Genomic DNA, 12,500 nt, shown 5'->3' with positions numbered 1-12,500 from the left:
AACTCTCTGGCTTGCACTGAGACCCGAGGTCGATGTGCTCAGCACCACGGGGCCCCTTTCGCCTGCAGGTCCCGAGCCGCCAACATGTTCTTAGTATCGTGTTCCCCAAACCTGGGTGACGGGCACCACAGGGCGACAGAGCCATCGCACTTGCCGGGTGGCAGAGGAAGGACCGGACTATGTACAATAGCGGCCAACGACTCCCAGAGCCGGTTGTGCGGGGCTCGAGGTCTGCTCTCAACATCACATGCTTTTGGATGTGCTCAGGCAAGGGTCAGACCACATCCTTCCTGGCAGCACCCAAAGCAACCAGGCCGCTCGCGTCTCTCGCCTTCATTTTTCGACACAAGCGCCTGAGGAGGGACGCCACCCCTCCCCTTTGCGTCAAGAGACCTCCCCACCGGCCTCTGACTGATTCTTAGAACGGACGGAAAGAGTCGGGCAAGCCTGTCAAAGCTTTGAGCGAATGTCAAAAGCTTTAGACTTCCGCGAACTCTCCGGCTTGCACTGAGACGCGAGGTCGATGTGCTAAGCACCACGGGGCCCCTTTCGCCTGCAGGTCCCGAGCCGCCAACATGTTCTTAGTATCGTGTTCTCCAATCCTGGGTGACGGGCACCGCAGGGAGGCAGAGCCATCGCACTTGCCGGGTGGCAGAGGAAGGACCGGACTATGTACAATAGCGGCCAACGACTCCCAGAGCCGGTTGTGCGGCGTCTGCTCTCAGCCTAAGAGGCTTCTGGGAGTGCTCAGGCAAGGGTCAGCCTGCACCCTTGCTGGCAGCACCCAGGGGAACCAGGACGCTTGCATCTCTCGCCTTCATTTTCGACACAAGCGCCTGAGGAGGGACGCCACCCCTCCCCTTGCGTCAAGAGACCTCCCCACCAGCCTCTGACTGATTCTTAGAACGGACGGAAAGAGTCGGGCAAGCCTGTCAAAGCTTTGAGCGAATGTCAAAAGCTTTAGACTTCCGCGAACTCTCCGGCTTGCACTGAGACGCGAGGTCGATGTGCTAAGCACCACGGGGCCCCTTTCGCCTGCAGGTCCCGAGCCGCCAACATGTTCTTAGTATCGTGTTCTCCAAACCTGGGTGACGGGCACCGCAGGGAGGCAGAGCCATCGCACTTGCCGGGTGGCAGAGGAAGGACCGGACTATGTACAATAGCGGCCAACGACTCCCAGAGCCGGTAGTGCGGCGTCTGCTCTCAGCCTAAGAGGCTTCTGGGAGTGCTCAGGCAAGGGTCAGCCTGCACCCTTGCTGGCAGCACCCAGGGGAACCAGGACGCTTGCATCTCTCGCCTTCATTTTCGACACAAACGCCTGAGGAGGGAAGCCAACCCTCCGTGTGTCAAGAGACCGTCCCCGCCCCGGCCTCCGACTGATTCTTAGAACGGACGGAAAGAGTCAGGCAAGCCTGTTAAGACTTCCGCGAACTCTCCGGCTTGCACTGAGACGCGAGGTCGATGTGCTCAGCACCACGGGGCCCCTTTCGCCTGCAGGTCCCGAGCCGCCAACATGTTCTAAGTATCGTGTTCTCCAAACCTGGGTGACGGGCACCGCAGGGAGGCAGAGCCATCGCACTTGCCGGGTGGCAGAGGAAGGACCGGACTATGTACAATAGCGGCCAACGACTCCCAGAGCCGGTAGTGCGGCGCCTGCTCTCAGCCTAAGAGGCTTTTGGGAGTGCTCAGGCAAGGGTCAGCCTGCACCCTTGCTGGCAGCACCCAGGGGAACCAGGACGCTTGCATCTCTCGCCTTCATTTTCGACACAAACGCCTGAGGAGGGAAGCCAACCCTCCGGGTGTCAAGAGACCGTCCCCGCCCCGGCCTCCGACTGATTCTTAGAACGGACGGAAAGAGTCAGGCAAGCCTGTTAAGACTTCCGCGAACTCTCCGGCTTGCACTGAGACGCGAGGTCGATGTGCTCAGCACCACGGGGCCCCCTTCGCCTGCAGGTCCCGAGCCGCCAACATGTTCTAAGTATCGTGTTCCCCAAACCTGGGTGACGAGCACCGCAGGGAGGCAGAGCCATCGCACTTGCCGGGTGGCAGAGGAAGGACCGGACTATGTACAATAGCGGCCAACGACTCCCAGAGCCGGTAGTGCGGCGCCTGCTCTCAGCTTAAGAGGCTTTTGGGAGTGCTCAGGCAAGGGTCAGCCTGCACCCTTGCTGGCAGCACCCAGGGGAACCAGGACGCTTGCATCTCTCGCCTTCATTTTCGACACAAACACCTGAGGAGGGAAGCCAACCCTCCGTGTGTCAAGAGACCGTCCCCGCCCCGGCCTCCGACTGATTCTTAGAACGGACGGAAAGAGTCAGGCAAGCCTGTCAAAGAATTGAGCAGATGTCAAAATCTTTTAAGACTTCCGCGAACTCTCCGGCTTGCACTGAGACCCGAGGTCGATGTGCTCAGCACCACGGGGCCCCTTTCGCCTGCAGGTCCCGAGCCGCCAACATGTTCTAAGTATCGTGTTCCCCAAACCTGGGTGACGAGCACCGCAGGGCGGCAGAGCCATCGCACTTGCCGGGTGGCAGAGGAAGGACCGGACTATGTACAATAGCGGCCAACCACTCCCAGAGCCGGTAGTGCGGCGTGCGAGGTCTGCTCTCAGCGGAAGAGGGTTTTGGGAATGCTCAGGCAAGGGCCAGCCTGCACCCTTCCTGGCCGCTCCCACGGGAACCAGGCTACTTGCAATCCTTTCCCCCAATAGCAAGTGCCTTTTGGAGGGACGGCCGGAGTCAACGTGGGGTTTGCCCGCCCTCCAAAGTGTCAAGAGACCGCCGCACAGGCCTCTGACTGATTCTTAGAACAGGCAGCAAGAGTTGGGTAAGTCTGTCGAAAATTTGACAAAGTGTCAAAAATTAGACTTCCGAGAGCTCTTGGGCATGCACACAGGCCTGTCATTCAAGTGCTCTGCCCGCGGAACCGTTTTTCGGATGCCTTTCAAAGTGGTCCCGCGCCGCCATTTTGTTCTAAAAATCGTGTTCCCAGAAATCTCCGGGTACCCCGCCAACCTCACTGTGTCACAATGTCAAGTGGCACTGAATGGGTCTGAATTTCAAATTCGACTGCTTCGCTCTGGAACTCGAACCCGGCAAAACCGTTTGGATTTTTCCCGGTCCAGACTTCCGCGGCAGACAAAGTTAAAGTTTTCGGGCTGCAGACTCAAAACGACATCTGGCCAACCGCCGGGCTCAATTCGCCCAGTTCCTCCGGCACTTCGGAACTCATGTTCGGCATGAGTTTTTGAATCTTTCCCGATGCTTCGGCATTTTCCTCCGCTGACACTTAGAATATTTTTCACACTTGGCCGAAAATTTTTCTAAGTTTTTCTGGTTACTGATTTCTTCTTTTCGGGCATTTTTCTAAGTTTTCTTGGTTACTCATTTCTCATTTTCAAACATTTTTCTAAGTTTTTCTGGTTACTGATTTCTTCTTTTTGGGCATTTTTCTAAGTTTTCTTGGTTACTCATTTCTCATTTTCAAACATTTTTCTAAGTTTTTCTGGTTACTCATTTCTCATTTTCAAACATTTTTCTAAGTTTTTCTGGTTACTGATTTCTTCTTTTTGGGCATTTTTCTAAGTTTTCTTGGTTACTCATTTCTCATTTTCAAACATTTTTCTAAGTTTTTCTGGTTACTGATTTCTTCTTTTTGGGCATTTTTCTAAGTTTTCTTGGTTACTCATTTCTCATTTTCAAACATTTTTCTAAGTTTTCTTGGTTACTCATTTCTCATTTTCAAACATTTTTCTAAGTTTTTCTGGTTACTGATTTCTTCTTTTTGGGCATTTTTCTAAGTTTTCTTGGTTACTCATTTCTCATTTTCAAACATTTTTCTAAGTTTTTCTGGTTACTCATTTCTCATTTTCAAACATTTTTCTAAGTTTTTCTGGTTACTGATTTCTTCTTTTTGGGCATTTTTCTAAGTTTTCTTGGTTACTCATTTCTCATTTTCAAACATTTTTCTAAGTTTTTCTGGTTACTCATTTCTCATTTTCAAACATTTTTCTAAGTTTTTCTGGTTACTCATTTCTGCTTTTCCAACGTTTTACTAAGTTTTGCTGGTTACTGAGTTCACACTTTTAAACATTTTCGGGCATTTTTCTACGTTTTTCATGTTACTCATTTAGCACTTTCAGGCACTTTCCTATGCTTTCCTGCTTACTGATTTCACACTTTTAAGCATCTTCGGGCATGTTCCCTAAGTTTTGCAGTTCATTCGTTTGGGACAGTCAGGCAGCTTTCCTAAGCTTTCCTGGTAACCGAATTCACATTGTTGAGAACTTTGGAACCCTTCCCTAAGCTGTGCTGGTTACTCACTTTACCTCTTCAGACACTTGCCCCCGTTGTGACAGAGACCACTTCCCGACTCGGGAAATGCACCAAATTCGGCCTGAACTCAGAGGGCAGTCCCCCCTCGAAGGCGTGGAAGTCGGCAGAATCGCCGGGTCAAATCCGGCTGAGCTACCCGGCTTGGAAGCCTCAAAGTCGGTATGAGCTGTCAGGTTCACTCCCATCCCCGTTTGGACCACTTCCCGACTCGGGAAATTCACCAAATTCGGCCTGAACTCAGAGGACAGTCCCCCCTCGAAGGCGTGACAGTCGGCAGAACCGCCGGATCAAATCCGGCTGAGCTACCCGGCCCCGAAGCCTCAAAGTCGGTAAGAGCTGTCAGGTTCACTCCCATCCCCGTTTGGACCACTTCCCGACTCGGGAAATTCACCAAATTCGGCCTGAACTTATACAACAGTCCCCCCTCGAAGGCGTGACAGTCGGCAGAACCGCCGGATCAAATCCGGTTGAGCTACCCGGCTTGGAAGCCCCAAAGTCGGTAAGAGCTGTCAGGTTCACTCCCATCCCCGTTTGGACCACTTCCCGACTCGGGAAATTCACCAAATTCGGCCTGAACTTATACAACAGTCCCCCCTCGAAGGCGTGACAGTCGGTAGAACCGCCGGATCAAATCCGGTTGAGCTACCCGGCTTGGAAGCCCCAAAGTCGGTAAGAGCTGTCAGGTTCACTCCCATCCCCGTTTGGACCACTTCCCGACTTAGGAAATTCACCAAATTCGGCCTGAACTTAGAGGAGAGTCCCCGCTCGAAGGCGTGGAAGTCGGCAGAATCGCCGGGTCAAATCCGACTGAGCTACCCGGCCCCGAAGCCTCAATGTCGGTAAGAGCTGTCAGGTTCACTCCCATCCCCGTTTGGACCACTTCCCGACTCGGGAAATTCACCAAATTCGGCCTGAACTTAGACAACAGTCCCCCCTCGAAGCCGTGGCAGTCGCTAGAACCGCCGGATCAAATCCGGTTGAGCTACCCGGCTTGGAAGCCCCAAAGTCGGTATGAGCTGTCAGGTTCACTCCCATCCCCGTTTGGACCACTTCCCGACTTAGGAAAATCACCAAATTCGGCCTGAACTCAGAGGGCAGGCCCCCCTCGAAGGCCAGGCATTCGGCAGAACCGCCGGGTCAAATCCGACTGTGCTACCCGGCCCCAAAGCCTCAAAGTTGGTATGAGCAGTTAGGTTCACTCCCATCCCCGTTTGGACCACTTCCCGACTTAGGAAATTCACCAAATTCGGCCTGAACTTAGAGGAGAGTCCCCGCTCGAAGGCGTGGAAGTCGGCAGAATCGCCGGGTCAAATCCGACTGAGCTACCCGGCCCCGAAGCCTCAATGTCGGTAAGAGCTGTCAGGTTCACTCCCATCCCCGTTTGGACCACTTCCCGACTCGGGAAATTCACCAAATTCGGCCTGAACTTAGACAACAGTCCCCCCTCGAAGCCGTGGCAGTCGCTAGAACCGCTGGATCAAATCCGGTTGAGCTACCCGGCTTGGAAGCCCCAAAGTCGGTATGAGCTGTCAGGTTCACTCCCATCCCCGTTTGGACCACTTCCCGACTTAGGAAAATCACCAAATTCGGCCTGAACTCAGAGGGCAGGCCCCCCTCGAAGGCCAGGCATTCGGCAGAACCGCCGGGTCAAATCCGACTGTGCTACCCGGCCCCAAAGCCTCAATGTTGGTATGAGCAGTTAGGTTCACTCCCATCCCCGTTTGGACCACTTCCCGACTTAGGAAATTCACCAAATTCGGCCTGAACTTAGAGGAGAGTCCCCGCTCGAAGGCGTGGAAGTCGGCAGAATCGCCGGGTCAAATCCGACTGAGCTACCCGGCCCCGAAGCCTCAATGTCGGTAAGAGCTGTCAGGTTCACTCCCATCCCCGTTTGGACCACTTCCCGACTCGGGAAATTCACCAAATTCGGCCTGAACTTAGACAACAGTCCCCCCTCGAAGCCGTGGCAGTCGCTAGAACCGCTGGATCAAATCCGGTTGAGCTACCCGGCTTGGAAGCCCCAAAGTCGGTATGAGCTGTCAGGTTCACTCCCATCCCCGTTTGGACCACTTCCCGACTTAGGAAAATCACCAAATTCGGCCTGAACTCAGAGGGCAGGCCCCCCTCGAAGGCCAGGCATTCGGCAGAACCGCCGGGTCAAATCCGACTGTGCTACCCGGCCCCAAAGCCTCAAAGTTGGTATGAGCAGTTAGGTTCACTCCCAAACCCGTTGGGACCACTTCCCGACTTAGGAAATTCACCAAATCCGGCCTGAACTTAGACAACAGTCCCCCCTCGAAGGCGTGACAGTCGGTAGAACCGCCGGGTCAAATCCGGCTGAGCTACCCGATTTGGAAGCCTTCAACACAAAACCCATCCGGCAATGCCACTCAAAAAGGGCCCAAATTCAGAAACACCCCCTTCAATAGGTACCACTTCCTCGGAGACACTACCGGGACACGCTCCCCTCGGCGAAAATTAAGCCCCCACCACTAACTGAAGCCAACCGCAGCCCCAACTTCAACGGAGAAATCAGTAACCAATTCAAAAATGCACTTGGTTACTGATTTGTACTGCTTCAAAAATATTCTAAGTGTCGCTGGTTACTGATTTGTACTGCTCCAAAAATATTCTAAGTGTCACTGGTTACTGATTTGTACTGACTCAAAAATATTCTAAGTGTCGCTGGTTACTGATTTGTACTGACTGAAAAATATTCTAAGTGTCGCTGGTTACTGATTTGTACTGACTCAAAAATATTCTAAGTGTCAGTGGTTACTGATTTGTACTGCTCCAAAAATATTCTAAGTGTCGCTGGTTACTGATTTGTAATGCTCCAAAAATATTCTAAGTGTCGCTGGTTACTGATTTGTACTGCTTCAAAAATATTCTAAGTGTCAGCGGTTACTGATTTGTACTGCTTCAAAAATATTCTAAGTGTCGCTGGTTACTGATTTGTACTGCTTCAAAAATATTCTAAGTGTCAGTGGTTACTGATTTGTACTGCGTCAAAAATATTCTAAGTGTCGCTGGTTACTGATTTGTACTGCTCCAAAAATATTCTAAGTGTCGCTGGTTACTGATTTGTACTGCTTCAAAAATATTCTAAGTGTCGCTGGTTACTGATTTGTACTGCTTCAAAAATATTCTAAGTGTCAGTGGTTACTGATTTGTACTGCTTCAAAAATATTCTAAGTGTCGCTGGTTACTGATTTGTACTGCTTCAAAAATATTCTAAGTGTCAGTGGTTACTGATTTGTACTGCTTCAAAAATATTCTAAGTGTCGCTGGTTACTGATTTGTACTGCTTCAAAAATATTCTAAGTGTCAGTGGTTACTGATTTGTACTGCTCCAAAAATATTCTAAGTGTCGCTGGTTACTGATTTGTACTGCTTCAAAAATATTCTAAGTGTCAGTGGTTACTGATTTGTACTGCTCCAAAAATATTCTAAGTGTCGCTGGTTACTGATTTGTACTGCTTCAAAAATATTCTAAGTGTCAGCGGTTACTGATTTGTACTGCTTCAAAAATATTCTAAGTGTCAGTGGTTACTGATTTGTACTGCTTCAAAAATATTCTAAGTGTCGCTGGTTACTGATTTGTACTGCTTCAAAAATATTCTAAGTGTCAGTGGTTACTGATTTGTACTGCTCCAAAAATATTCTAAGTGTCGCTGGTTACTGATTTGTACTGCTTCAAAAATATTCTAAGTGTCAGTGGTTACTGATTTGTACTGCTTCAAAAATATTCTAAGTGTCGCTGGTTACTGATTTGTACTGCTTCAAAAATATTCTAAGTGTCAGTGGTTACTGATTTGTACTGCTTCAAAAATATTCTAAGTGTCGCTGGTTACTGATTTGTACTGCTCCAAAAATATTCTAAGTGTCGCTGGTTACTGATTTGTACTGCTTCAAAAATATTCTAAGTGTCGCTGGTTACTGATTTGTACTGCTCCAAAAATATTCTAAGTGTCGCTGGTTACTGATTTGTACTGCTTCAAAAATATTCTAAGTGTCGCTGGTTACTGATTTGTACTGCTTCAAAAATATTCTAAGTGTCAGTGGTTACTGATTTGTACTGCTTCAAAAATATTCTAAGTGTCGCTGGTTACTGATTTGTACTGCTCAAAAATATTCTAAGTGGGGCTGGTTACTGATTTGTACTGCTCCAAAAATATTCTAAGTGTCGCTGGTTACTGATTTGTACTGCTTCAAAAATATTCTAAGTGTCAGCGGTTACTGATTTGTACTGCTTCAAAAATATTCTAAGTGTCAGTGGTTACTGATTTGTACTGCTTCAAAAATATTCTAAGTGTCGTGGTTACTGATTTGTACTGCTTCAAAAATATTCTAAGTGTCAGTGGTTACTGATTTGTACTGCTTCAAAAATATTCTAAGTGTCGCCGGTTACTGATTTGTACTGCTTCAAAAATATTCTAAGTGTCAGTGGTTACTGATTTGTACTGCTCCAAAAATATTCTAAGTGTCGCTGGTTACTGATTTGTACTGCTTCAAAAATATTCTAAGTGTCAGCGGTTACTGATTTGTACTGCTTCAAAAATATTCTAAGTGTCAGTGGTTACTGATTTGTACTGCTTCAAAAATATTCTAAGTGTCGCTGGTTACTGATTTGTACTGCTTCAAAAATATTCTAAGTGTCAGTGGTTACTGATTTGTACTGCTTCAAAAATATTCTAAGTGTCGCTGGTTACTGATTTGTACTGCTCAAAAATATTCTAAGTGTCGCTGGTTACTGATTTGTACTGCTTCAAAAATATTCTAAGTGTCGCTGGTTACTGATTTGTACTGCTCAAAAATATTCTAAGTGTCGTGGTTACTGATTTGTACTGCTTCAAAAATATTCTAAGTGTCGCTGGTTACTGATTTGTACTGCTTCAAAAATATTCTAAGTGTCGCTGGTTACTGATTTGTACTGCTTCAAAAATATTCTAAGTGTCGCTGGTTACTGATTTGTACTGCTTCAAAAATATTCTAAGTGTCGTGGTTACTGATTTGTACTGCTTCAAAAATATTCTAAGTGTCGCTGGTTACTGATTTGTACTGCTCCAAAAATATTCTAAGTGTCGCTGGTTACTGATTTGTACTGCTTCAAAAATATTCTAAGTGTCGCTGGTTACTGATTTGTACTGCTTCAAAAATATTCTAAGTGTCAGCTGGTTACTGATTTGTACTGCTTCAAAAATATTCTAAGTGTCGCTGGTTACTGATTTGTACTGCTTCAAAAATATTCTAAGTGTCAGTGGTTACTGATTTGTACTGCTTCAACAATATTCTAAGTGTCGCTGGTTACTGATTTGTACTGCTTCAAAAATATTCTAAGTGTCAGTGGTTACTGATTTGTACTGCTTCAAAAATATTCTAAGTGTCGCTGGTTACTGATTTGTACTGCTCCAAAAATATTCTAAGTGTCGCTGGTTACTGATTTGTACTGCTTCAAAAATATTCTAAGTGTCGCTGGTTACTGATTTGTACTGCTCAAAAATATTCTAAGTGTCGCTGGTTACTGATTTGTACTGCTTCAAAAATATTCTAAGTGTCGCTGGTTACTGATTTGTACTGCTTCAAAAATATTCTAAGTGTCAGTGGTTACTGATTTGTACTGCTTCAAAAATATTCTAAGTGTCGCTGGTTACTGATTTGTACTGACTCAAAAATATTCTAAGTGTCGCTGGTTACTGATTTGTACTGCTCCAAAAATATTCTAAGTGTCGCTGGTTACTGATTTGTACTGCTTCAAAAATATTCTAAGTGTCAGCTGGTTACTGATTTGTACTGCTTCAAAAATATTCTAAGTGTCGTGGTTACTGATTTGTACTGCTTCAAAAATATTCTAAGTGTCGCTGGTTACTGATTTGTACTGCTTCAAAAATATTCTAAGTGTCAGTGGTTACTGATTTGTACTGCTTCAAAAATATTCTAAGTGTCGCTGGTTACTGATTTGTACTGCTTCAAAAATATTCTAAGTGTCGCTGGTTACTGATTTGTACTGCTCCAAAAATATTCTAAGTGTCGCTGGTTACTGATTTGTACTGCTTCAAAAATATTCTAAGTGTCAGCGGTTACTGATTTGTACTGCTTCAAAAATATTCTAAGTGTCAGTGGTTACTGATTTGTACTGCTTCAAAAATATTCTAAGTGTCGCTGGTTACTGATTTGTACTGCTTCAAAAATATTCTAAGTGTCAGTGGTTACTGATTTGTACTGCTTCAAAAATATTCTAAGTGTCGCTGGTTACTGATTTGTACTGCTCCAAAAATATTCTAAGTGTCGCTGGTTACTGATTTGTACTGCTTCAAAAATATTCTAAGTGTCGCTGGTTACTGATTTGTACTGCTTCAAAAATATTCTAAGTGTCAGTGGTTACTGATTTGTACTGCTTCAAAAATATTCTAAGTGTCGCTGGTTACTGATTTGTACTGCTTCAAAAATATTCTAAGTGTCAGTGGTTACTGATTTGTACTGCTTCAACAATATTCTAAGTGTCGCTGGTTACTGATTTGTACTGCTTCAAAAATATTCTAAGTGTCGTGGTTACTGATTTGTACTGCTTCAAAAATATTCTAAGTGTCGCTGGTTACTGATTTGTACTGCTCCAAAAATATTCTAAGTGTCGCTGGTTACTGATTTGTACTGCTTCAAAAATATTCTAAGTGTCGCTGGTTACTGATTTGTACTGCTCCAAAAATATTCTAAGTGTCGCTGGTTACTGATTTGTACTGCTTCAAAAATATTCTAAGTGTCGCTGGTTACTGATTTGTACTGCTTCAAAAATATTCTAAGTGTCAGTGGTTACTGATTTGTACTGCTTCAAAAATATTCTAAGTGTCGCTGGTTACTGATTTGTACTGCTCAAAAATATTCTAAGTGGGGCTGGTTACTGATTTGTACTGCTCCAAAAATATTCTAAGTGTCGCTGGTTACTGATTTGTACTGCTTCAAAAATATTCTAAGTGTCAGCGGTTACTGATTTGTACTGCTTCAAAAATATTCTAAGTGTCAGTGGTTACTGATTTGTACTGCTTCAAAAATATTCTAAGTGTCGCTGGTTACTGATTTGTACTGATTCAAAAATATTCTAAGTGTCAGTGGTTACTGATTTGTACTGCTTCAACAATATTCTAAGTGTCGCTGGTTACTGATTTGTACTGCTTCAAAAATATTCTAAGTGTCAGTGGTTACTGATTTGTACTGCTTCAAAAATATTCTAAGTGTCGCTGGTTACTGATTTGTACTGCTCCAAAAATATTCTAAGTGTCGCTGGTTACTGATTTGTACTGCTTCAAAAATATTCTAAGTGTCGCTGGTTACTGATTTGTACTGCTCCAAAAATATTCTAAGTGTCGCTGGTTACTGATTTGTACTGCTTCAAAAATATTCTAAGTGTCGCTGGTTACTGATTTGTACTGCTTCAAAAATATTCTAAGTGTCAGTGGTTACTGATTTGTACTGCTTCAAAAATATTCTAAGTGTCGCTGGTTACTGATTTGTACTGACTCAAAAATATTCTAAGTGGGGCTGGTTACTGATTTGTACTGCTCCAAAAATATTCTAAGTGTCGCTGGTTACTGATTTGTACTGCTTCAAAAATATTCTAAGTGTCAGCGGTTACTGATTTGTACTGCTTCAAAAATATTCTAAGTGTCAGTGGTTACTGATTTGTACTGCTTCAAAAATATTCTAAGTGTCGCCGGTTACTGATTTGTACTGCTTCAAAAATATTCTAAGTGTCAGTGGTTACTGATTTGTACTGCTTCAAAAATATTCTAAGTGTCGCCGGTTACTGATTTGTACTGCTTCAAAAATATTCTAAGTGTCAGTGGTTACTGATTTGTACTGCTCCAAAAATATTCTAAGTGTCGCTGGTTACTGATTTGTACTGCTTCAAAAATATTCTAAGTGTCTGCGGTTACTGATTTGTACTGCTTCAAAAATATTCTAAGTGTCAGTGGTTACTGATTTGTACTGCTTCAAAAATATTCTAAGTGTCGCTGGTTACTGATTTGTACTGCTTCAAAAATATTCTAAGTGTCAGTGGTTACTGATTTGTACTGCTTCAAAAATATTCTAAGTGTCGCTGGTTACTGATTTGTACTGCTCCAAAAATATTCTAAGTGTCGCTGGTTACTGATTTGTACTGCTTCAAAA

Source organism: Hemiscyllium ocellatum, assembly GCF_020745735.1.
Source record: "Hemiscyllium ocellatum isolate sHemOce1 chromosome 15 unlocalized genomic scaffold, sHemOce1.pat.X.cur. SUPER_15_unloc_8, whole genome shotgun sequence".
In the NCBI taxonomy this organism is placed as follows: Eukaryota; Metazoa; Chordata; class Chondrichthyes; order Orectolobiformes; family Hemiscylliidae; genus Hemiscyllium; species Hemiscyllium ocellatum.
Note: the sequence above shows the minus strand (reverse complement) of the source record.